This window comes from Bufo bufo, chromosome 4 (assembly GCF_905171765.1).
Source record: "Bufo bufo chromosome 4, aBufBuf1.1, whole genome shotgun sequence".
NCBI classification, from domain to species: domain Eukaryota; kingdom Metazoa; phylum Chordata; class Amphibia; order Anura; family Bufonidae; genus Bufo; species Bufo bufo.
In genome coordinates, this window is record NC_053392.1 from 200,791,302 (window position 1) to 200,814,494 (window position 23,193).

Sequence of the window (23,193 nt, forward strand, 5' to 3'; positions counted from 1 at the left end):
TAGCTGGTTACCATTATCTGTAACATAGCCAAGACGGATCCGTCATGAACTCCCTTGAAAGTCAATGGGGGATGGATCCGTTTTCTATTGTTTCAGATAGTGTCAGGGTTAAACGGATCCGTCCCATTGACTTGCATTGTGGGTCATGCCGGATCCATTTTGCTCCACATTCCATGACGGAAAGAATACCGCAGCTTGCCGCGGTTTGCTCTCCAGTATAAGAATGGAACCAAACAGGACGGAATGCATTTTGGAGCATTCCGTTCTGTTCAGTTACGTTTTCTCCCCATTGACAATGAATGGGGACAAAACGGAAGCGTTTTTTTTCGGTATTGAGACCCTATGATGGATCTCAATACTGGAAAATAGAAACGCTAGTGTGAAAGTAGCCTAAGCTGCTATGACATTGCAAGTGGGTTTTACTCTGGCATGCTGCTATGACGTCACAAGTATGAATCACCCAGGTAAACTGCTAAGACATTGCAAGTTCATCACACAGTTAGGGTCCATTCACATGTCCGTAGTTCTGGGTCCACAATTTTGTGGAATGGGCACTGACCGATTCATTTTAATGGGGCCACAAAAGATGCGGACAAGACACCGTGTGATGTCCGCATCAGTAGTTCCGTTCTGCGGCCCTGCAAAAAAAAAGATAGAGGATGTCCTATTTTTGCCCACACTCGCTGACAAGAATAGACATTTCAATCATAGGGCTGGCCACGTGCGGTCCGCAAAACGGGGAAACCACACGGCCGGTATCAATGTTTTGCGGAGCGCAAAACACTTATGGACGTCTGAATGGACCCTTAAGCTGATGTGACATCACAAATGTGCGTCACTTAGGCAAGCGGCTGTGACATCACAAGTGGTCTCACTCACTCAGGCATATGCTGCAGTGACATCAAAAATGTGCATCACCCAGATAAGCTGCTGTGACATCACAAGTAGTCTCACTCAGGAATCCTGCTGTGATATCACAAATGGTCTCACTCAGGCATGCTCCATGACAGGGATGCTCAACCTGCGGCCCTCCAGCTGTTGCAAAACTACAACTCTCAGCATGCCCGGACAGTCTACAGCTATCAGCCTACAGCAGGGCATGGTGGGAGTTGTAGTTTTGCAGCAGCTGGAGGGCCGCAGGTTGAGCATCACTGCTCTATGACATCCCAAATGTGCATTACTCTGGAAAGCTGCTGTGACATCACACATGTGCATCACTCAGGCAAACCCGCTGTGACATCACAAGTGGGTTTCACTCAGCCATGGTGCTGGGACATCACAAATGTGCATCACTCAGTTAAGCTGCTGTGACATCACAGATAGGTCTCTCAGGCAAGCTGCTCTGAAATCACAAGTGGGCTCACACAGCCATACTGCTGTGACATCACAACATTAGTTTATAATTTCGGTCTTGTACAATTTTAGAGTGAAAAAAAAAGGAAAGGAGTACCTTTCAAAAGTATGGGAACCGAAGGAGATTGGAGCACTCAGATAACTTTGACCGAGGTCTCAGACCTTAATTAAGCTGTTAGGGTTAAGGCTTGTTAAGAACCATCATTAGGAAAGGATAGGTGATGCAAATTTTAAAGCTTTATAAATAAAGACTCCTGTAACCTTGTCCCAAAAAAACAGCAGCTATAAGGTTCTTATAAGCAGCTGCCCAACACTCTGAAAATGGTTGAGGCTCACAAAGCAGGAGAAGGCTATAAGATAGCAAAGCGTTTTCAGGTTGCCATTTCCTTAGTTTGAAATCTAATTAAGGAATGGCAGTTAACAGAATAAGTGGAGGTCAAGAGAAGGTCTGGAAGTAATAAATACATTTCAGCTTCTTGTTGGATTGCTAGAAAGGCCAAAAAGAGCCCCCTTCTTGACTGCAAAAGACCTTCAGGAAGATTTAGCAGACTCTGGAGTTTTGACATCTGCACAAATAAGACTTTCATGGAAGAATCATCAGAAGAAAACCTCTCCTGCATCCTCACCACAAAATTCATTATAAAGAAAAAGAACATCTAAACAAGCCTTGGCAAAGGTATGTTTGGAGAAAAAATATAAAAAAAAAAAAAAAAGCACAGAATTTCATGAAAACAACACTTCATGACGGCCCAGGAATCTCATAGAACTGGAGGACTTTTACAACTAAGAATGCATATAAATCCCTCAAACAAGAATTGAAAGACTCTTGGCTGGCTACAAAAAGGGTTTACAATCTGTGATACTTGCCAAAGGGGGTGCTACTAGCAGTGGCGTACATAGAGAAGTAAGGGCCCCATAGGAAGGATCAAACCAAGCCCCCCCCCCCCCCCCCCCCACACAGGACAGAAGGGTTTCCACCTAAACCCTTTCAATGACCCTTAGGCCATTTTTTCCACTGCCTCGTTTGCTAAAAGTTGTTTCTTTAGAGGGTAGAGTCCTGACCAAGTTTTCACCACCAGTAGAAGAGATGATCCTAACTGGGCCCCGTAGCAGTCACATGGTCTGCCGCTATGGTAGCTACCCCCCCTGGCTACTAGGAACTAACCATGCAGGGTGCCCAATGCTTTGCTTCAGAGCCTTTTCCTTTATTGTTATTTTGAAAATGTAAAAGATGAAAATAAAAAATTGTTTTAGCTTAAAATACAAAAGGGTATGTGTCCTCTTTAAAGGGATTCTGGCACCAGGATTAGCGATATTTATATGTGCCCATTAGTCTCCATGCAGTGTTTAAAATGATCCCACTGTTTATGCCTACCACTTAATTTATTCACTCCACTATCCCTGACGTCATTTCTCAGTGCCGTAATCTCGCGCAGAAGGAGCCAGCGCATGCGCAGTTGACTCGTCGAAGCTGGTGCCAGTAGTCTGCACAGGCGCAAACTACAGTGTCCACTGCGCCTGCGTGAGATTACGGCACTGAGAAGAACTGACAGGGATAGTGGAGTGAATAAATTAAAAGTGGTAGGCGGTGCTGGGCTCCGGATCGATGGGCGCGGCTGGGCTCCAACATATCGTGGGACAACCCCTTGGGCTCCTGACAGAGGTGATTTACATATCAATAAGATCGCTTTTTATAAGAATATAAGGCACACAGAGCATAAACAGTGGGATCATTTTAAACACTGCATGAAGACTAATGGGCACATATAAATATCTACATATCGTTAATCCTGCTGACAGAATCCCTTTAACTTTTATGCCTTATGGAGATGGTTTAATCTTCAACTTGCTTAACTATTCACAGTAATAGTAATTTTGACCAGGAGTGCCCAAACTGTTGCATGCCACTGTAGCTACTGTGTTTCTGTTAACCGATCCATTCTGATCTGTTTTATACTATCCAATTAGCATTTGGAAATAAGAGAGAGTCCATATAGAGCTCTCAAACAGAGACCTTCTGTTGATATCTGCCTCTGGCTTCTACATTCTTGTAGAAACCCAATCTGTAAAAAAATGTTTTAAAAGGCATTAATTACATGAAAGGTTTTCCCCTAAATCAAAATCAGTAAGGAAATATGGAAGACAAATGTGATTCTGCAGTTTAAAATAAATAGTGACATGCGTTAAAATAGCTGCAGAATTATCGTGAAAAAGCAACTACAAGGATTAGGCTACTTTCACACTTGCGGCGGAGTGATCCGGCAAGCAGTTCCATCGCCGGAACTGCCTGCCGGATCCGGCAATCTGCATGCAAACGGACATCATTTGTAGACTAATACGGATGCGGATCCATCTTACAAATGCAATGCAAGAACAGATCCGTCTCTCCGGATGTCATCCAGAGAAACAGGCATACCGGTCTGCGCATGCCGGATCCGGCACTAATACACTTCAATGTAAATGAATGCCGATCCGGCATTTAAGCAGCATGTGGATTAGATTTCTTAAATTTTCATTCACTTTACTGGTACTGTATAACTCTGTATCTGCTGCATGTGTATCTGTATATCTGCTGCACGAAAATCTGCATTGTCAAATCCACAGCATTTCAGTTATCTGTAGACCATATCCTAGGAGTACTGGGTTAGGTTCCAGGTGGTAGTGATACTAATCGGAAAGGTCAGGATGTCTGTTTCTGACCAGACTGACTCACAGTAAACTGTTGGTTCACAGTAACCAGTTGGAAGAATTAGCCAGTAAATATGAAATGCCTTGAGAACTTTAGAGGGGCTTACGCAGATCTCATAGGGCCCCATAACAAAATGTAGTATGGGCCCCCGTGCCTTACCCAGTTTCTGAGTATGCATGCATCAATCAATCCCAGGCAATGCAGAATGCAAAACACAACATGCTGTAGCGTGGAAGAGATGTAAAAATTGTAATAAAAAATAAATTAAAAAAACAAAAAACACACAGTACCTGGCCTAATTCACTTTGTTCAACTTCTAATGTCAGTAAAGTGGAACAGGTGCTTCATAAATATTCAGAAAAAATACAAGGAGTCAGCTAATCACCTAGGATCATGGATGATTCACCGGACTTTGGGTGCAGGGAGGAGTATCCTGAATCAGAAACAGACACTTGTGTGAAACTCCAAAGAAATATTTTCTCCAGCACTCCTTAAAATGTGATATTTGTTACGGACAGTGAGTGTGAACCCACTGTGCCAACCAACTGTTTGAGTTTATTATCCTGGTGGTCCTTTTTTTTTTTTTTTTTTACACTTAAATCCCTATACAGAGATCTGGCCTTTGCTGCAGGGGAGCCACCAGGCCTCTACCTCTTGGAATAGTCCTCGTGAAATAATACAAAGGTCAGGGCTGTTGGCATGAGAACAGTACAGTGAACATACACAGGTCAGGAACATAGGGAGACAGATGGCTTTTAGCTCTTTACAAGCTCTAGCAAGCTAGAGAAACCTTGCAAGATATGTAGAGACCAATTGCTCAAGCAAGAAAGTGAGGTTAGCAGCACAGCTATATAGGAGAGTAGCTCATTAGTCCAGCAGCTGAGCACATGATCACAAAGGGAATTAACCCCTGTAGTGCTGAAGGGAATAGTCTTACAGCCTGCAACGTGGAACCTGGGAGAATGGTGGCCAGGCAGAAGCTAGGTGAGAGATGCAATGCCAGTGCCCGTCCCAGCTAACATGGTATAAAAGGCACTTACGCATTTCAGAATATGACATGTTGTTAACTATATTAGGTATGTTTTAGAACATGTCATACCCTGTTCCAAATGTGTGGGCATCTTTTTTGCCATGTTGGAGATGGTTTTTAAAGTAGATGGAATAAAGATTATTACATTTTAAAAAGAGTGCTGGAAATTTTTTACTTTGGAGCTTCATAATTATAAGGTGCTCATACTGACCATCATATTTCTGAATGTGTTCATGCCAGACAAAAAGCATAAATACATTAATAAATGTCCTGCTGCCCTTTTGTTACCAAGCTAGCTGCCTGCCGCCACCACCAGGGGGAGGTCATTGTATTGGAACTTATACAGTTACTATAATCATGTTTGCACCTAGTGGTGGCTGCATGAAAATGCAGTATTTTTACATTGGGGAGAGAAAGAAGTTGTTCAACACAGGGCCTCCTCCCCTGTGCCCCATAGCTGTTGCATGGTCTGTCTCCATTTAAGGCATGCCATTGCCACTTTGGTACCACACCGATTTTGGAAACAACATTTTCAGTTTTACCATGACACCAACTTAGAGCTAACCTCAGATCAGACCCCCAAAACTCCATCAGACATCTATTATCAGACCGACATTCCTCCTAAGACCTCAGATCAGACCCAAATCAAACCTCAAGACACCCATGAGACCCCCAAACTCCATCAGACCAGACCCCCGAGCTCCATCACAGCTCTGTATCAGACCCCCATTGCTTCTTATACCTCAGATCAGACCCCCATTCCTCCTCAGATCAGACCACCATTAGATCCCCAAGCTCCAGTAAACCTCTAGATCAGACCTCTATATTAGACCTACATTCCTCCTCCATCAAAAAAACAAAACAACATACCTCTCCTGCACCAAACCGCACTGACACTCACCGCTTCCTGGTCTTTTGTCGGCCTAGAACTGCTCTGTGACATGACGTTGCCTACTTGCACTACATCCTGACACTGTACGCAGTCAGGACACATGCAGCTCCTGGAAGAAGACCAGGGATCGGTGAGTACAGCCAGTGAAGCGCTACACTCGCCACTCCCTGCGCCCCCTGCAGGGAGTGGTGAGTATATATATGCACTGCCATTCGCCCGTCTTACGGTCTGAAAAATATGGTAAGCACAGTTCCGCCATTGGTCTTTGGACTTTATTTTATAGCATTCACTGCACAGTAAAAATGGCATGAGAACCTTATACTGTGGGTCAGTATGATTATAGCAATAACAAATTTATGTGTTTTTATGATGATGATTTGCCTTCACAATATTCTGACGCCCATAATTTCTTTAAATGTTTCCATCGTTGGTGTTGTGTGGCTAGTGAGGGCTAGTTTTTTTGTGCAGTGAGCTGTTTTTTTTATTTATATCCTTTTTAGTCTATTTGAGGAGGAGGCAAGGTGACCAAAAACAGCAATTCTGGCATGGGATTTTCTTTTTGTCATTCACCATGTGGGATGAATAACCCTATAGTTTAATATTTTGGACAATATAGACACTAGTGCCTATATTTGTTATAAACTCCTTTCTGATCCTCGGATAGGTCATGTGACCAACACTCTGACTTTCCAAATAACAGCATCTTATGTGTGGACAGGAAGGCCATTTCTTTATGTATTCCTATGGGAGCCTCAATGTCAGCCTCATAGGAATGAATAGAGAAATAACTGATTTCCTGTCCTGTGGTCAGTTGGAGATCAGAGTGTTGTTCACATGATACAACTGAGGATCAGAAGGGAGGTTATAAAGTCACTGGTCAGAAGATTACCTTCACTACAGTTGATGTACAGGGTGGGCCATTTATATGGATACACCTTAATAAAATGGGAATTGTTGGTGATATTAACTTCCTGTTTGTGGCACATTAGTATATGTGAGGGGGGAAACTTTTCAAGATGGGTGGTGACCATGGTGGCCATTTTGAAGTCGGCCATTTTGAATCCAACTTTTGTTTTTTCAATAGGAAGAGGGTCATGTGACATCAAACTTATTGGGAATTTCACAAGAAAAATAATGGTGTGCTTGGTTTTAACGTAACTTTATTCTTTCATGAGTTATTTACAAGTTTCTCTTTGCTTACAGCCATTGACACGTCGCCAAGGTTAACACGTGAGGAGCGGATAGAAATTGTGTTGATGTCTGGTGAACGCAGTAACCGGGTCATTGCAGCAGATTTCAATGCAAGACACCCTACGAGACCACCCATCTCCCATGCTACAGTTAAGCTAAGTTTCGTGAAACTGGTTCAGTGTTGGATTTGCCAAAATGTGGACGCATGAAATCTGTCTCTAATGAAGAAACATCAGTGGCTGTCCTAGCTTCATTCAGCAAGAGCCCACAGCGTAGCACTCGCCGCATGTCACTGGAGAGTGGCATTAGTCCAACATCCCTTCGGCGGATATTAGCTACTCACAAATGGCACCCTTACAAACTCCAGCTACTGCAGCATCTCAACGAGGATGAATCGGCGCACTGAATTTGCAGAATGGGCAAAACAAAAATTGGAACAGGACCCTCAGTTTACGCAGAAGATTTTGTTCAGTGATGAGGCAAACTTTTATGTGAATGGTGAAGTTAACAAACAAAACGACCGCTATTGGTCTGATACTAACCCACATTGGATAGATCCCTCCGAGACTGTTGGCAAAAAAAACAACTGATGGTATGGTGTGGTATATGGGGTACAAAGATAGTGGGGCCATTCTTCATCAATGGAAACCTCAAGGCCACTGGATATGCGAAATTGCTACATGATGATGTGTTTCCCTCTTTATGCACTGAAGCTGGCACGTTCCCTGAGTTTTTCCAGCAAGATGGTGAACCACCACATTATGGGTGTCAGGTCCGAGCATTCCTAGATGAACAGTTTCCTGGAAAGTGGATTGGTCGTCGTGGGCCAGTTGAATGGCCCTGAAGGTCTCCCGATCTGACCCCCTTAGACTTTTATCTTTGGGGTCATCTGAAGGCAATTGTCTATGCTGTGAAGATATGAGATGTGCAGCACCTGAAACTACGGATACTGGAAGCCTGTGCTAGCATTTCTCCTGTGGTGTTGCTATCAGTGTGTGAAGAGTGGGAGAAGAGGTTTTGACAATCCAACACAATGGGAAGCACATTGAACACATTTTATAAGTAGTCAGAAACTTGTAAATAACTCATGAAAGAATAAAGTTAGTTTAAAACCAAGCACACCATTGTTTTTCTTGTGAAATTCCCAATAAGTTTGATGTGTCACATGACCCTCTTCCTATTGAAAAAACAAAAGTTGGATTCAAAATGGCCGACTTAAAAATGGCCGCCATGGTCACCACCCATCTTGAAAAGTTTCCCCCCTCACATATACTAATGTGCCACAAACAGGAAGTTAATATCACCAACTATTCCCATTTTATTAAGGTGTATCCATATAAATGGCCCACCCTGTACTTTTCTAACTGGTCACAGAATAAAACATTTTGTGGGAGTGCTTCTTTAAAAGAAGAGATAGGAATGCTGAGGCAGACCTGTTCCATATGCTATGGGCATGTCCCTTATTGACAACATATTGGAAGGCAGTAATGCACCTAGTAAATAAGGTATATAGTGCCCATTTTGCTCTTGACCCTAAGTTGTGCTTATTGGGTATAATACCAGAGGATAATTTACAATCAGTAATAGCCACTGGAATAAATAGAATGTTGTACCAAGCACGGAAAACGTTAGCGGCAAAATGGTTACAATCGATACATCCAGATATATCGGAGTATGTAAGTAGATTGAATATGGTAGTTCGCCTGGAAAGGGGAGTATACTAAAAAAGAAATAATCTATCTAAATTTGAGGCGATATGGGGAGCCTGGATCGATAATTCTGGATGTTGTAGTCCTTGGTTGGCGCTCACAAGAGGATTATTGCGCTCCGTGTGAATGTACTGATCAAGTTTGGGCTAGGAATAAGAGCGGGGGGAGGTTACTGTGGATATTGTTTGAGCGGTGCATATGTCAAAATTATTAGCATACCAACCAAAATGGAGTTATGGTACAGCTTACAGTCTGTATGGATGCTTGCTTGGGATGTACTGTGTTTATATGCGCAAATGGGAAACAGCGCTGCGTGATGGTTTACAATTGGATATATAACTTGATTATGTATCCATGTGTTCCATACTACAATTACTGTATGTATCTTACAATGAATCTACTTATTGTCTAAAGCATAACATAATGATGTTAAAAAACTGAAAAGCAATAATAAAAATGATCTGAATAAAAAATTTAAAAAAAGAAGAGATACAGTGCAAGCATCAATGTAGTATTTGAATGTTGGACAGTAACCAAATGACCGTATGAGATGTAAAGGTGTAATCTGAATCTTCTGAGCACCATTGCAGACTTTCTAACAGCCCCCCCCCCCCCCCCCCCCAACTATCATGTCTCATTTATAATAATGGTTTCTTCTTATATGACAGAAATGTCTTTAGGCACCATGAATGCTACTTCTACCCCCCCCCCCCCCCTTCACCCCATAGCTAAGGCAGTAGGCATTGTTACTGTGTAGGGCCCATTACAGTTTTGGGCACAATATCTGCTTGCCAGTATTATTTTGGGGGCACTATCTGGCACCAGTATTTTAAGGAATGCTGTCTGTGTGGCACTATTTTTGTGGGATGGATAACTATATTTTTGACACCAGTATGTCTGGAGTATGTTACAGATCAATGAGTGTGGACCCACTGTGCCAAATAACCAGGCTGGCTTTGGGCTAAACCCTAAGGGCGTTGTTCTTGCACTCCCCTGGTATTCACCCTTTAACCTCTGTACAGGGATCTGCTAGGAACAAACTGGATGGTTACCTCCTGGGATAGTCATGGTGTAGTTGGCAGCTGACCCACAGTGGTCAGGGACTCTGGTGCAGGCACCAGAAGCTCAGGATAAACAAAATGTACCAAAAATGCAAGAAAACAGCAGGTAAAGTCTGAACAATCATTAAGACTTGAATGCAGATTTCTGACATCCAGATAGCACACTTGAAGCATAGATGGTCGGAAACAGATGATAAACAGGTAAGTATGGTGAATACTTGGCAGAAACACAAATGAGGCAGACTGACACCTGACGCAGCAATTTTCCATTTTTGCGTTTACGTTTTTTGCTCCCTGCCTTACCAGAGCCATAACTTTTAAATTTTTCCATTCACATAGCCGTATGAGGTCTTGTTTTTTGCAGGACAAGTTGTACTTTCTAATGCCACTCTTTATAAAAAAAATTGGGCAATACAGTGATGAAAAAAATGGTGAATTGGCCATTTTTTTATTTTTGTTATGCCATTGACTGTATGAAATATTTTTAAAAAAAATTAATTAGTACATGTGTTTTTGCATCCTATGAGGTTATTTTTTAATTGTTTATTTTGATTTTGGCAAAACGGGGAGGTGATTTGAATTTTTATGTTTTTATTATTTTTATGAAAACTTTTTTTACTTTTTTCATTTTACTTTTTCTTAAGGTGGATTTAGATGAGCAGATAATTGTTACAATTTGAACGCAAGAGATGGAAAATGGACGAGAATCGTGGCATGCAAATGTTTCTAACAATTGAACGATCTGACCAAAAGCGCTCGTTCAATGTCTGTGAAAACGTTGACGAACAAGTACAATCATCGTTTGTCGATGAATTGCGTTATGTAAATATGCATCGTGTGCATTCCTGACGATAGAGAGCCCTTTTCAGGCAAGCATATCAACGATTATACGATCTGAAAAAAAAAAATCACACCATATGGTGCTCCTCAAAAGAGGAAGTAGGTCACATTTACTTCTGCTTTCTAATATTAGTCCTTTAATATATATATATATTGCCTATTAAGTTTACAAAGATGCTTTATACTGTATAATATTTTTTAGGCATCAAAAGGATGCAGACATCATTAGCTTATTTTGCATTTCATTATTATTATTATTTATTTATTTGAAAGTGCCATTAATTCCATGGTGCTCTAGAGTGGTTACACATACATAATATAAAAATAAAACTGCAATAAACATGAAACCTTTTAACAGATGGGTGCAGAGGGAGAGAGTACCCTGTCCGTGAGAGTTTACAATCTGCAAACATGGAGCATAAATTATGATGTTAATAATTTGTGTATCTCCTGGCAACATGATACAGAGCAGAAGGAGCTGAGCAGATTGATATATATTTTTGTGGAAAAAGATTTGCTAAAACTTAGGGTTCATTCACAAGATCGTATTTTCTTTCAGTGTCCGTTCCATTATTTTTGGCGGACCGTATGCGGAACTATTTAGGGCTCATGCAAACAAGCGTATTTTATTTCAGTGTCTGTCCTGTTTTTGTGCGGACAGTATACGGAGCCATTCATTTCAATGGGTCCGCCCAAAAAAACTCTGTTGGGGAAAACTCTGTGTGCATTCAGTTTCCATATGTCCGTAAAAAAATAAAAAAATAGAACATGTCCTATTATTGTCTGCATACGGACAAAGATAGGACTGTTCTATTAGGAGCCAGCTGTTCTGTTCCGCAAAATACGGAATGCACACGGACGCCATACGCATTTTTTGCGGACCGCAAAATACATACGGTCGCGTGCATGAGGCCTTACATGTACATACTGTAAGTTTATATATTTATACATTAAAATCTCTCATTATGGAGCTCAGGCTCATTCTGAACAAGGCGGCCATCTATTATCAGTGATTGATAGGATTCTCTTTGTGTGTATACCACATAGTGTATGACCAGGACTCGGAGAAGTATTTGCATGTCTGCAAACATTGTACTCGAAGGCAGTTAATCTCTCTTCTTCCCTTCCTTGGCAGACAATGTTAATCCTTACGGCATTAATTCTAAGTGCATTCTCAACACTAGATACCACATCCTTATTCCTGTATACAATAATCTAAAAAGCAGCTGTTGATAGCATTGTTGATAACATTGATCAACTTTAATCGCATAATATTATAGAATAAAATAAAAATTTACACATATAAACATAAATGCGTATTGGTAGGCTAGAGCTACACACAGACTTTTGTCATAGATTTTAATTCCCATTGTCTCAAGCGACAAACTATGTAATTTGTACGCAGTTACTACATTCCTTTTTATATATTTAAAAAAAAAATAATCTCTGTTACTGTTGCAGGATATTGAATACAACGGATGAGTAGGCTCCTGGGAGAGGTAAGGGAAACCTTGGGCGACACCCAGAGAACTGCAATTATAAATGTTGTGCAACAGTCTCAGTTCATATGAGCACAATGAATTTGATTGCATGTACACGACTTTTTTTAAAAATGTCATGCAACCAAATATACTGTAATTATCATGGAATGCTGGAAAACTGATGTGCAGATTCTATCCTAAATTAAGTGTGTTCCAACATCCTTCAAAGCCCTGTCTGCCTGTCACATAGGGTAGGGAACAATGCAGTCCTGTACCCAAACTGCACTACTGTTCCTACCTACTGCCATCATCCGCCCTAAATGGCGGTCCACAACTTGGTGTCAGCCCTTAACTAGACTAAACCTAGTGGGGTAAAAGTGTAGTCAGACAGAAAGAGGTCAACACCAGGGAGGCAAAATCAGGACTGGATCAGAATACAAAAGCTAAAGTCAAAATCAGGCCAGAGTCAAAACCAGAGAGATGTCAGAACCAACACAAAATACAAACACATAGTCAAATATCAGATGTAATCAGTGCCAAGAGATAATGTCAGAGGAATAGTCAGCAGTCAGGTGCAAGGTCAGGGACAATCCAACTGTCAGAATACCAAGAATTCACACAATAGTACAATAAATGCTAGTGAGGCAACGAACACCAATCACAGGCACCTGCTGCCTGTTTAAATCTCCCACTGACAGGAAGTATGTGACAATGGCACAGAGCCTGATTAGCCCGGTGACCCTGCTCACTGATAGGCCTACCAACCCGACTGTCAGCGCGGTTGGTTGCCACAACAATGGAATGACCACATCTGTGCCGCAATAGAGAAGCCGGGCTCGCCGCCAGAGCATGGACAGTTAAGTATGTGACAGTGCCTGTTAGCACTACTCTACTTTTTTCTGTAAATCAGGAAATCTGACACAACACCTGGCTGGAGCATAAAAGTTTCATAAAGGTTTAATTTATTACATGAATCACTTGTGTGACAGAGACAGAATGTGATACTTTGGATGAGAAGGAAGAGATAAGATAAATTACACCTTATTATGAGTAAGATTATTTTCACCTTAGAGATACGGCATCTGATGAATAATTACTTAGCTCCTTGCTCAGTACACTCTTCATAAGAGAAAACATAACTTGGGTAATAATGGGCACTAATATGCCACAATATGTGTATTTAGAATTAAAGGGCATCTGTAAGCAGATTTGTACCTATGAAACTGGCTGACCTGTTACATGTGCACTTGGCAGCTGAAGACATCTGTGTTGGTCCCATATTCATATGTGTCTGCATTGTTGAGAAAAATTACGTTTTAATATATGTAAATGAGCGCCTAGGAGCAATGTGGGCGTTGCTGTTACAAAGTGAGACATATTACCGTTTTATGAAAAAAAAAAAAAAAAAAAACATTTAGAATTTGATGCCAGCGACTCATCTGAAAAAAGCTCGACAGGGTCATGTCTACCATTGGGTAGTATTCCCCTCTTCTTTTAAAAACAATCTGTAAACATCTAGGAAGTCAGGAGACCAATTGCTGGAGTTTTAAATGAGGAATGTTGTCCTATTCTTTTCTGATGTAGGATTCTGTCTGCTCAACAGCCTTGGATCTTCTCTTCAGATTTTTTTGTTTCATAATGCGCCAAATGTTTGGGGAAAGGTCTGGACTGCAGGCAGGCCAGTTCAGCACCTGGACTCTTCTGTGAAGCTGTGCTGCTGTGATGGATGCAGTATGGTCTAGCATTGTCTTACTAGTAGGTTCTGTGTCTACACTGGGGCTCACCAGAACCCTGCACCTGAATATTAGAAATGTTGTCTGATCTAATTAGTACCACACAACTTGTAGGGTTAAAAAATGTTAAAGGCTACATGAATCCAAGGATCCATTTTTCCTTGTGTCGACAGATTGAGAATACTGTAATGGTCTAGGAAGTATTTTTCATGGAATACATTATGGTCAATAATATCAACAGAGCATAATTTAAATAATAATTTATGACCAGTCTTCACATCCTCTAATAGAGGTTTGATTTCAAGCTGGGTCCACACAAGACAGGTTTTTCTGTGCCTTCTAATAGCCTGCACATTGATCACCTAAAAAAAACATAAATGAGCCGGAAATGTTCCACTGACATCACATGCTGCTACAGTATCATTTCAACATGGACCTGGTTCTACAGCATCACACTCACAGACATTATGCAGTTCAGCATGAGAACTACAGGAGCCAAGACAGCATTGGTCTGTATGGGAAGATAAAGTGTTCTCTTCCTCGAATATATAGCCGTCCTGTTTTTCATATATTTTAATCTACTAAACAACAAAACATAGCACCAATAAATAGTCAGTGCTTAAAGGGATTCTGTACCCCTTCATTACTGATCAGCACCTGATCGTCGAGGGTCCCACACTCGAGACTAGGGCTGCAGCTATCGATTATTTTAGTAATCAAGTATTCTACCGATTAATCCAACGGTTAATCGAGTACTCTAATAAGAAAAAACTAATTAAAAGAACATTTTCTATAATTAACTCATCAGCCCCCCTGCCATCAGTCTCCTCCCCCTCAGTGCCATCATTTGCTCCCCCCCCAGTTCCCCCCCAATGCAATTAGTTCCTCCTGCAGTGCCACCAGCTCCCCTTCCATTGCCACCAGCTCTCCCCATGCCATCAGCTCATCCCCAGTGCCACCAGCTTCCCCACTCCCCCTCCTAGCCATCATTGCCCAGCCGCAGCGCAAATGAACTAAAATACTTTTCCTGTAGGGGCACTGCCGATACTCCAGAGATCTTCCATCCTATTCTTCACGCACTGCACTGGGACCTGACGTTGCACAACACCAGGTCATAGTGCACATAAGCACGCACTATGTATTGACAATGTGTGTACGTCAGGATCCAGTGCAGTGCTGTGCGGGCAGGCGGGTGACCATGGAGCGTGAGTAATAGCAAGCTCTTCACTCACACTACGTGGTCACATGGCACAAACGAATCATCGATGGAAAAAATTTGCATCGAAGATTTTTTTGTGTCCAGTTAATCGATTCATTCTAGTAATCTTTTCAGCTCTACACGAGACCCCCGCCAATCAGCCGTTTGAGAAGACAGTGGCGCCCAGGCCAGTGAAAATAGTTGTGACGTCACTGGACTGCGGGAAACCGCAAGAAGACCGCAGCTCTACTACGAGCGCCACTGCCTTCTGAAACAGCTGATCAGCAGGGGTCCCGGGTGTCAAAACCCTGCAGATCAGATGTTTATGATCTATCCAAAGGATAGATTATCGGTAATAAAAAGGTACAGAACCTCATTAAGATTATCGCATAAGAAACTTATTTGCCTTCTTATTATCTTTCCTTTTCAGTAGGTTTTGCCAATGGAATGAATCCCATTCATTTAAATGGTATAAATTGTACTGTTATCTTCAGATTGGACATCCAGTCATTGGGTTATGTCCATGCTATCTTTTATTTCCCTAATATTAAGTCCACTAAATCTAACATATAGTGATTTAAGGGAATCTGTCAATACAGATAGTGTCACAGACACAGATTCTAAATATGGTTTTCTTTTAGTCAAACTCATTTCCATTCCCCCACAATTTACCTGTAATCTGAGTTGTACAGGTCAATCATACAGTATGTAAACTATGCCTTATCCTTCTCTTCACTCTGCCCCACCTCTTGAATATTCATAGTTGGCAGCTGCAGGGCTGGTGGACATCAGAGCAGATGGGAGGGCCTCAGTACTGCTTGTCTGCATAACAGAACTGCTGAGTTTGCACACATCATTAGGAGGACTCATCGGGACTTAGGGCACTGGAAACCATTATCGGCAGAGAGGTGGGCAAACTTGCACGGTCACGTTGCATTGAAAATATTGGGAGATAGGCCTAGTAGGTGCATGACACAATGCAGAATCCAAAAGTTCTCTACCATTTTGTGCTAGAAGCCCATGCCCACAACTGTCCCGCTACCCAGAGTCTGGGCCCACGTGCCCTCTTCTGCCTACCAGCAGCAGGCCCAGCTTCCAGTATCCCAGGTTGATTGTCCTGCTAAAGACAGTCACCAATACTTTCCTATTAGGCCTCCCTGTGCTGCTCTTATGGCTAGCATGCGCTTTTCCCTAGTTTTTCCCAGCCAGTGTCTGGACACTTCAGGGTATTTAAGGCACCTACATCTAGGGGAGATTGCTAGTCCTTAGTAAAGGTGTGCTGTTCTGTTTGTCTGTCCGTGCACTGACCTCTGCTTGTTTAGGTAACAGACTGGTGGCTCCCCTGCAGTGAAGTCTAGATCCCTGTATAGGGGTTAAAGGGTGGATATCAGGGGACTGCCCGGATATTGCCATTAGGTGTAGCCCATAGTCAAATCGGTAAACAGATTGGTTTTTCTTTGACTTAGAATTTTCAAATATAATTGACACATAAGGAATCTTACCTTACCTTGCTAAAAAACAGAAATCTTGTCTGAATGCAGTAGTCCAAACTATAGGATGAGCAGGAGGGCTACTTTTGCACTGCATACATCTAAAAATACAAATGTAGAAAAATTACTAATTTTGCTCAATGAATCCTCAAGGTAGAAAACCTGTGTGAAGTAAATGGCTTTAGGAGTGTTCCTAATGTGCAGTTGTCACTAGAATGAGGCTATGCTTTTTTTTTTTTTTATAATTAACAGTTATTGTTTTATGTTTATCATAGCAAGGTACAGGCATGAAGACAAATTGTATCAACAATACAAGTGACAAAAAAGGAAGCAGCAAATATATTCGGAAAAATTGATGATTTTTCAAAAAAAAATTCAAATTCCACTTTGATGGACCCTTCTTCAAATTCCATCTGGGTTCTACCATAAAGATCTAACATCATACCATGTAGATGGGAAATTTATATCCTGGTATTAATACAATTATACCTGTTTTACATTAGCACTAAAATTGTCTAGCAGGCTGTTTTGCCAGAGGAACAACCTGCTGGGGTTCATCGTATACGGCATGTTATTTAAACTAGCCTTAAGCGGAATTAACAACAATAATCAAGGCCATTAGTCTAAAGCCTCATTCATGTGGAGGTCTCACGGCAATATTCCTCCCTAAAAGCAATGCTTCTAGAGGAGAGTATCTGCATAATCCAGCATGAAATTGGAGGTGTAGTAAGGCCCTGTAGAAGTCTTTTGTATGGAGCCACGACACGGCCATATCTCACCTTCTACGAGAAGTACAAAATTGACAAGTTTAGAATACTGAGGAACAATTACTAAACAATTTAAATGAGAAGTGCTAAGGTTCAACAACCTTAGGCCCTAGAAGACAGGTAGGGGTTCCTAGCCAGTCAAAGTGAAGCTGTTGGTTCTGGCAATATCTATTCTAAGTTTATCCACTGGCATGCTATAATTAATCAGGGTGGCAAACAAAGGCACTTCTTTATGGGACCTGCCCTTAATTTCATGTTTGGGAGTGGTAACCTGCATTAATAAAAGCAAGATACATTAGCAATATAGTCAAGAAAAATAAGAGATACTGAATGGATTAAAAATAACCTCACAGTAACTGGAATATCTGTTATTAGTATTACACTGGCTTCAGTTATATGGGCACCTTCAAAGTTGATCCTGACATTTGCACTTTGAATAAATGACTTTAAAACTACATGTAATTAGTAGAAAGTTCTCAGTATATGCAAGCAGTTGATAACGAAAGAATGTCATCAATAATTAATCACCAATACTAATCGTATAGCAACATGCATGTGTATTGATATGCATATGGCTGCTGTAAAGATACTATGGTTACTGCAAGAAACAAACATGCCAGTTATCAAGCATGGACAACTGCCCTCAGGTTAGGTATTATACAGTAAGTAAAACGTTAATATGAGAACAAAGGGTTAAGCTAGTGGAAAGGAAATGTTGAAAAGGGCGTAACCTTGGACTGGCTGTCTAGACCTGCACCAGATTTTCCCAGTGGCTCAGGCTGGATGATAAATAGGTTCATAACTAGACACTTTTGTCTTACTGTATACTAACTATTGGTTGGTTCAGAATTTTACAACAGAATTGTGGCGCAATTTTGGCACAAAATTGTACCTTAGACTACGGTCCCTTTCCCCAAAAGCCACATCCTTTCCCGTAGTTTTGAACTAGGTGCAAATTATTTCTCTAAACCTAGAGGCACCAAATTGCGCCACATTTCCGCATTTATGAATTCTGTGTACTCTCTAATATATAAACAATGGATTATCTGTAAATCTGTTGTGTATGGGCACCATAAGGCTCCTTGGACATGGCACTCCTCCCGTAGCTCTGCTGCAAAACAGTATTGCTTTCTTCTCTCCTTCTCAGATTCAGCTTGACAAAGATCTCTAAGCTGACCAAAATGTTTCAGCCTGTTTGAATCAGATACTACATTTATCTACTTATGCTTAAAAGGGATATATAAACTTTGCATATGGACTACCTACTATGTATCTATGCGATATATGGACTTACTTTGGACCATGTTGTAGTTTGGTCCAAATCTACAAAAGGCAGGGGCAACACAAATACCGCCTACCAGCAGTACCATCTTGCAGCACAAAATAACACCAAAGCAGAACCATATACCCACAGTGCAGAACCAAAATACCTCCCCAGAAGCGGTCCCTCTGTGGTGGCCAGCACCAGCTGCCTCGCTCTATCCTTGTACTCCAATTGCCTCAAGATGGCAGTACAGCTGAATTCAAGTGTCAGGAGGGAAGCGTCAGACAATTACTTACCTGATCCACCAGGAAGTTTCCCTGTAGAGTCTATGGCCAGTCCGCCCCTGGTACACCTTATATTGTGATCTACAACAAAGCTGTTTTTGCATCAACTCTTGCAAAAAGAGTGCAGCTGTTATTTCCTACATATCTGTTTTATAGTAACTACTTGCATTCCCCATGTATATCTGGAGCATCTATTCTTATGACTACGTTCTATTTCTCATTAATGCAATTATCTAGTCAACCAATCACATGGCAGTTGCTTCAATGCATTTAGGGGTGTGGTCCTGGTCAAGACAATCTCCTGAACTCCAAACTGAATGTCAGAATGGGAAACAAAGGTGATTTAAGCAATTTTGAGCGTGGCATGGTTGTTGGTGCCAGACGGGCCGGTCTGAGTATTTCACAATCTGCTCAGTTACTGGGATTTTCACGTACAACCATTTCTAGGGTTTACAAAGAATGGTGTGAAAAGGGAAAAACATCCAGTATGCGGCAGTCCTGTGGGCAAAAATGCCTTGTGGATGCTAGCGGTCAGAGGAGAATGGGCCGACTGATTCAAGCTGATAGAAGAGCAACGTTGACTGAAATAACCACTCGTTACAACCGAGGTATGCAGCAAAGCATTTGTGAAGCCACAACACGCACAACCTTGAGGCGGATGGGCTACAACAGCAGAAGACCCCACCGGGTACCACTCATCTCCACTACAAATAGGAAAAAGAGGCTACAATTTGCACGAGCTCACCAAAATTGGACTGTTAAAGACTGGAAAAATGTTGCCTGGTCTGATGAGTCTCGATTTCTGTTGAGACATTCAAATGGTAGAGTCCGAATTTGGCGTAAACAGAATGAGAACATGTATCCATCCTCTGATGGCAACTTCCAGCATGATAATGCACCATGTCACAAAGCTCGAATCATTTCAAATTGGTCTCTTGAACGTGACAATGAGTTCACTGTACTAAAATGGCCCCCACAGTCACCAGATCTCAACCCAATAGAGCATCTTTGTGATGTGGTGGAACGAGAGCTTCGTGCCCTGGATGTGCATCCCTCAAATCTCCATCATCAACTGCAAGATGCTATCCTATCAATATGGGCCAACATTTCTAAAAAGAATGCCATCAGCACTTTGTTGAATCAATGCCACGTAGAATTAAGGCAGTTCTGAAGGCAAAAGGGGGTCCAACACCGTATTAGTATGGTGTTCCTAATAATTCTTTAGGCGAGTGTAGATTCTCTATAAGGACTCATTAAAATGTTTCCTTCCTCGATAAAATGCCACTCATTTTCCGGGTCAGGGCATGTTCGGAGGCCCAGGAAAGGTAATCTCCAGTCTATATTTGACCCCTTGAAAATAGTTTGTGTTCACATGCAGCTGTTTTGTAGACATTGCTGCAAGTATTACATATATATACAGGAGGCTTGCAGAAATCCATTCCGATACTCCAGAAATAGCACCATTTAGATGCGTGTAAGGGATTTTTAGTTGCAGTAATCTTTACAAGAAATCTGCCGCATGTGAGAATATCGGTCATCTCTAGGTGAAACAAAATAGGTTGCCTGTATCAATTACTTTATTTTATATTATAAGTAGAGATGAGCAAATTTCAAAAAAATTCGATTCGGCCAGTTCGCCGAATTTTTCGAAAAAATTTGGTTCAATCAGAACTTGTTTGTGGCGAATCATGTTAAAAAAAAATGACTATTTCCTGGCTGCAGAGAGCCTTTATAGTGGCGTAGAACACTGTGCCTTGTATTAACACGCATAGGGAGTTTGCTTTGGTAGTGAAATAATACTGTGAGTCCACGCACATGACAGGCGTCGCTATTAGAATCACTGCACATTTCACTTATTTGGGCAGTTATGGGGCCAAAACTGACCAAATAACTCAAGTGTGAGCTCATCCTTACAGGTCGATGTTAGCGTCAAGAAGAAGCGCACTCCTTTTACACCGTCGGCAGCTAATTCCACATAGATGTCTACAGAACCTGTTCTATTAAACGCTTATACAAGTAGAGCCACCCAACAGAGTGGAGAAGTTGTCAGCAGTAAGTTTGTGTTGACGTCACTGATTATTTGGACCTTCCTCTGATCAGTCAGAACAATAACCCCCAAAAAACAGATCCTGTCTGTGGAGCATCCACCTTCACTTTGTCAGCAATCCATCAGTATTGCTAAAGCCCAAAAAAAAAAACAACAGGAGTGGATACAAAACAGAGATGACACGTGAATGGAATATTTGCATGTCTTCTGTGTTTTGTACCCACTCCTGCTTTTGCCTACCAAATCATAAGCCAATTCTGATGCAATTCTGACTACATAGGATGTCTCTATAGTAGTTCAGTTTGTCCTCCCTCTCAGCGGGTGTAAAAAAAGCACCCATTTTGGACCGGTAGCGAGGGTCGAACAAGGTGGAGAGCCAGAAGTCATCCCTCTGTTGTTCATCCCATAGTCCTGGCGACTGACAAATAACATGGCCTCCTCAAAGGGCCTCAGCAAACAGCAGGTGTCACGCATGAGCTGCCACTGGCTGACAAAGTTACACAGGGGAGTACTTCTGTCCACTTGGATCATCAAGAAATCGTTTATGGCCTGTCTCTGTTCATATAGTCGGTCCAACATATAGAGGGTAGAATTCCAATGGGTGGATACGCCGCATATTAGCCTATGTTGGGGGATGCCGTTCTGCCGCTCAAGGAGGGTGTGCTTTGCAATGTACGAGTGGCTGAAGTGCATGCAAAGTTTCCTGGCCATTTTCAGGATGTCTTGCAGATGGGTGGAAGACTTCAGGAACTGCTTGACAACCAGATTAAACACATGTGCCATGCAGGAAACATGGCTCAGCCTTCCTTGATGCAGCGCCGACACCATGTTCTTCCCGTTGTCGGTCAGCATGGTTCCGATTTTCAGTTGATGCAGAGAAAGCCAGTATTCGATTTCTTGATGCATCACACGGAGCAGTTCCTCCCCTGTGTGACTCCATTCGCCGAGGCAAACCAAGTGCAGAACAGAGTGACGCAGCCGTGCCCTGCACATGTGGTATGCTGGAGGGGCACTGTGAATTGTCCCTGCAGTGGAGTCTGAGGAGGACACAGTGGAGGATGAGAAGGCAGAGGCGAACATTGTCGTAGGACCAACAGCGTGAGAACGTGGAGGCGGAAGCGGCGTCACCTGGCCAAGTTGCTGGTGTGGCTGTGCAGAACCACATACACCCAGTGGGCCATAAAAGACATGTGGAGCTGTAACTACAGTCAGGGACAATACATGTCAGCGTTGCCGTGCACTTTGGCAGACACCGACAGGCTCAAGGACTGGCCCACGTTCTGTTCTACATACGTGTGCAGGGCTGGGGGCTTGGGACTCTCCACCTCAGCTCGGCACAAGCCATCAGTTCTCTGAAAGGTGCAGAGTCCACCACTTGGAAAGGGAGGGATGGCAGCACCAGCAACTTGGACAGAAGCACATTCAGCTTCTGCGCTATTGGATGAGTGCACCCATACTGTTGTCTCTTGGCAACCGCTTCGGTGATCGATTACTGATGGATTGACTGACGAAGAGGAGGAGCAGAAGCATCAGGACCAGCAGATGATGGGAAGCACAGACAGCTCCCTTCGGCTGCGGTGGTGGAGCCTTGACTGCCTGAAATCGGGTGCGTGCCACTGGGTGAGGCAGCGGTTGCTGCGGCAGGCTGGACCACCACATCAGAGCCACAGTTCTCCCAGGCCACTATATGTTGACGCTGCATATGTTGACACAGGGCCGTGGTCACCCTGGCAAAGCTTCACCTTCTGCCCACAGATACTACAAATAGCCATGTTCACCTCCTCCGGCGGCTTAACAAAAAACTGCCACACCGCCAAGTAGGCAATTTTACCCCCAACACTTTGCACTGACTGACTGCTACCGCCGCTGCTTCCATGAACCTCTGCACCACTACTTTCCGGGTAGGTAGGCTCCTGACAAGCGGGTGGTCTACCCTGGCCACGTTTGGCTCCCGACCTCCCACTGCTGCCACCCTGCTGACTCCCGGATACACTAGCGACTTGCTGGCTCCGCCGCTTACTCTTGGACAAGCTGCCACCCTCTTCTCCCGATGATAATGAAGTCCCTAATTCACCCGGCTTCCATGTGCTATCAGCTACATCATCATCATCGAGTACTGTTTGCACGTCACTGATGTCCTCCTCAACAGTCTCTGGGTCAGGAG

General features: G+C 42.6%; 1 protein-coding gene across 3 annotated transcripts in view; it reads right to left on the reverse strand.

Moving 5' to 3' along the window:
* PLD1 (phospholipase D1) overlaps positions 1-23,193 on the reverse strand; it is a 269,399-nt gene that overhangs the window by 212,223 nt on the left and 33,983 nt on the right. For 2 of the 3 annotated variants that reach the window (XM_040428237.1, XM_040428238.1), the window contains exon 2: positions 16,685-16,768. The gene's annotated coding sequence lies outside the window, so the exon portion shown is untranslated. Of the gene's footprint in view, positions 1-16,679; positions 16,769-23,193 lie in introns of all 3 variants that reach the window. The other variant, XM_040428239.1, reaches the window with a different exon arrangement.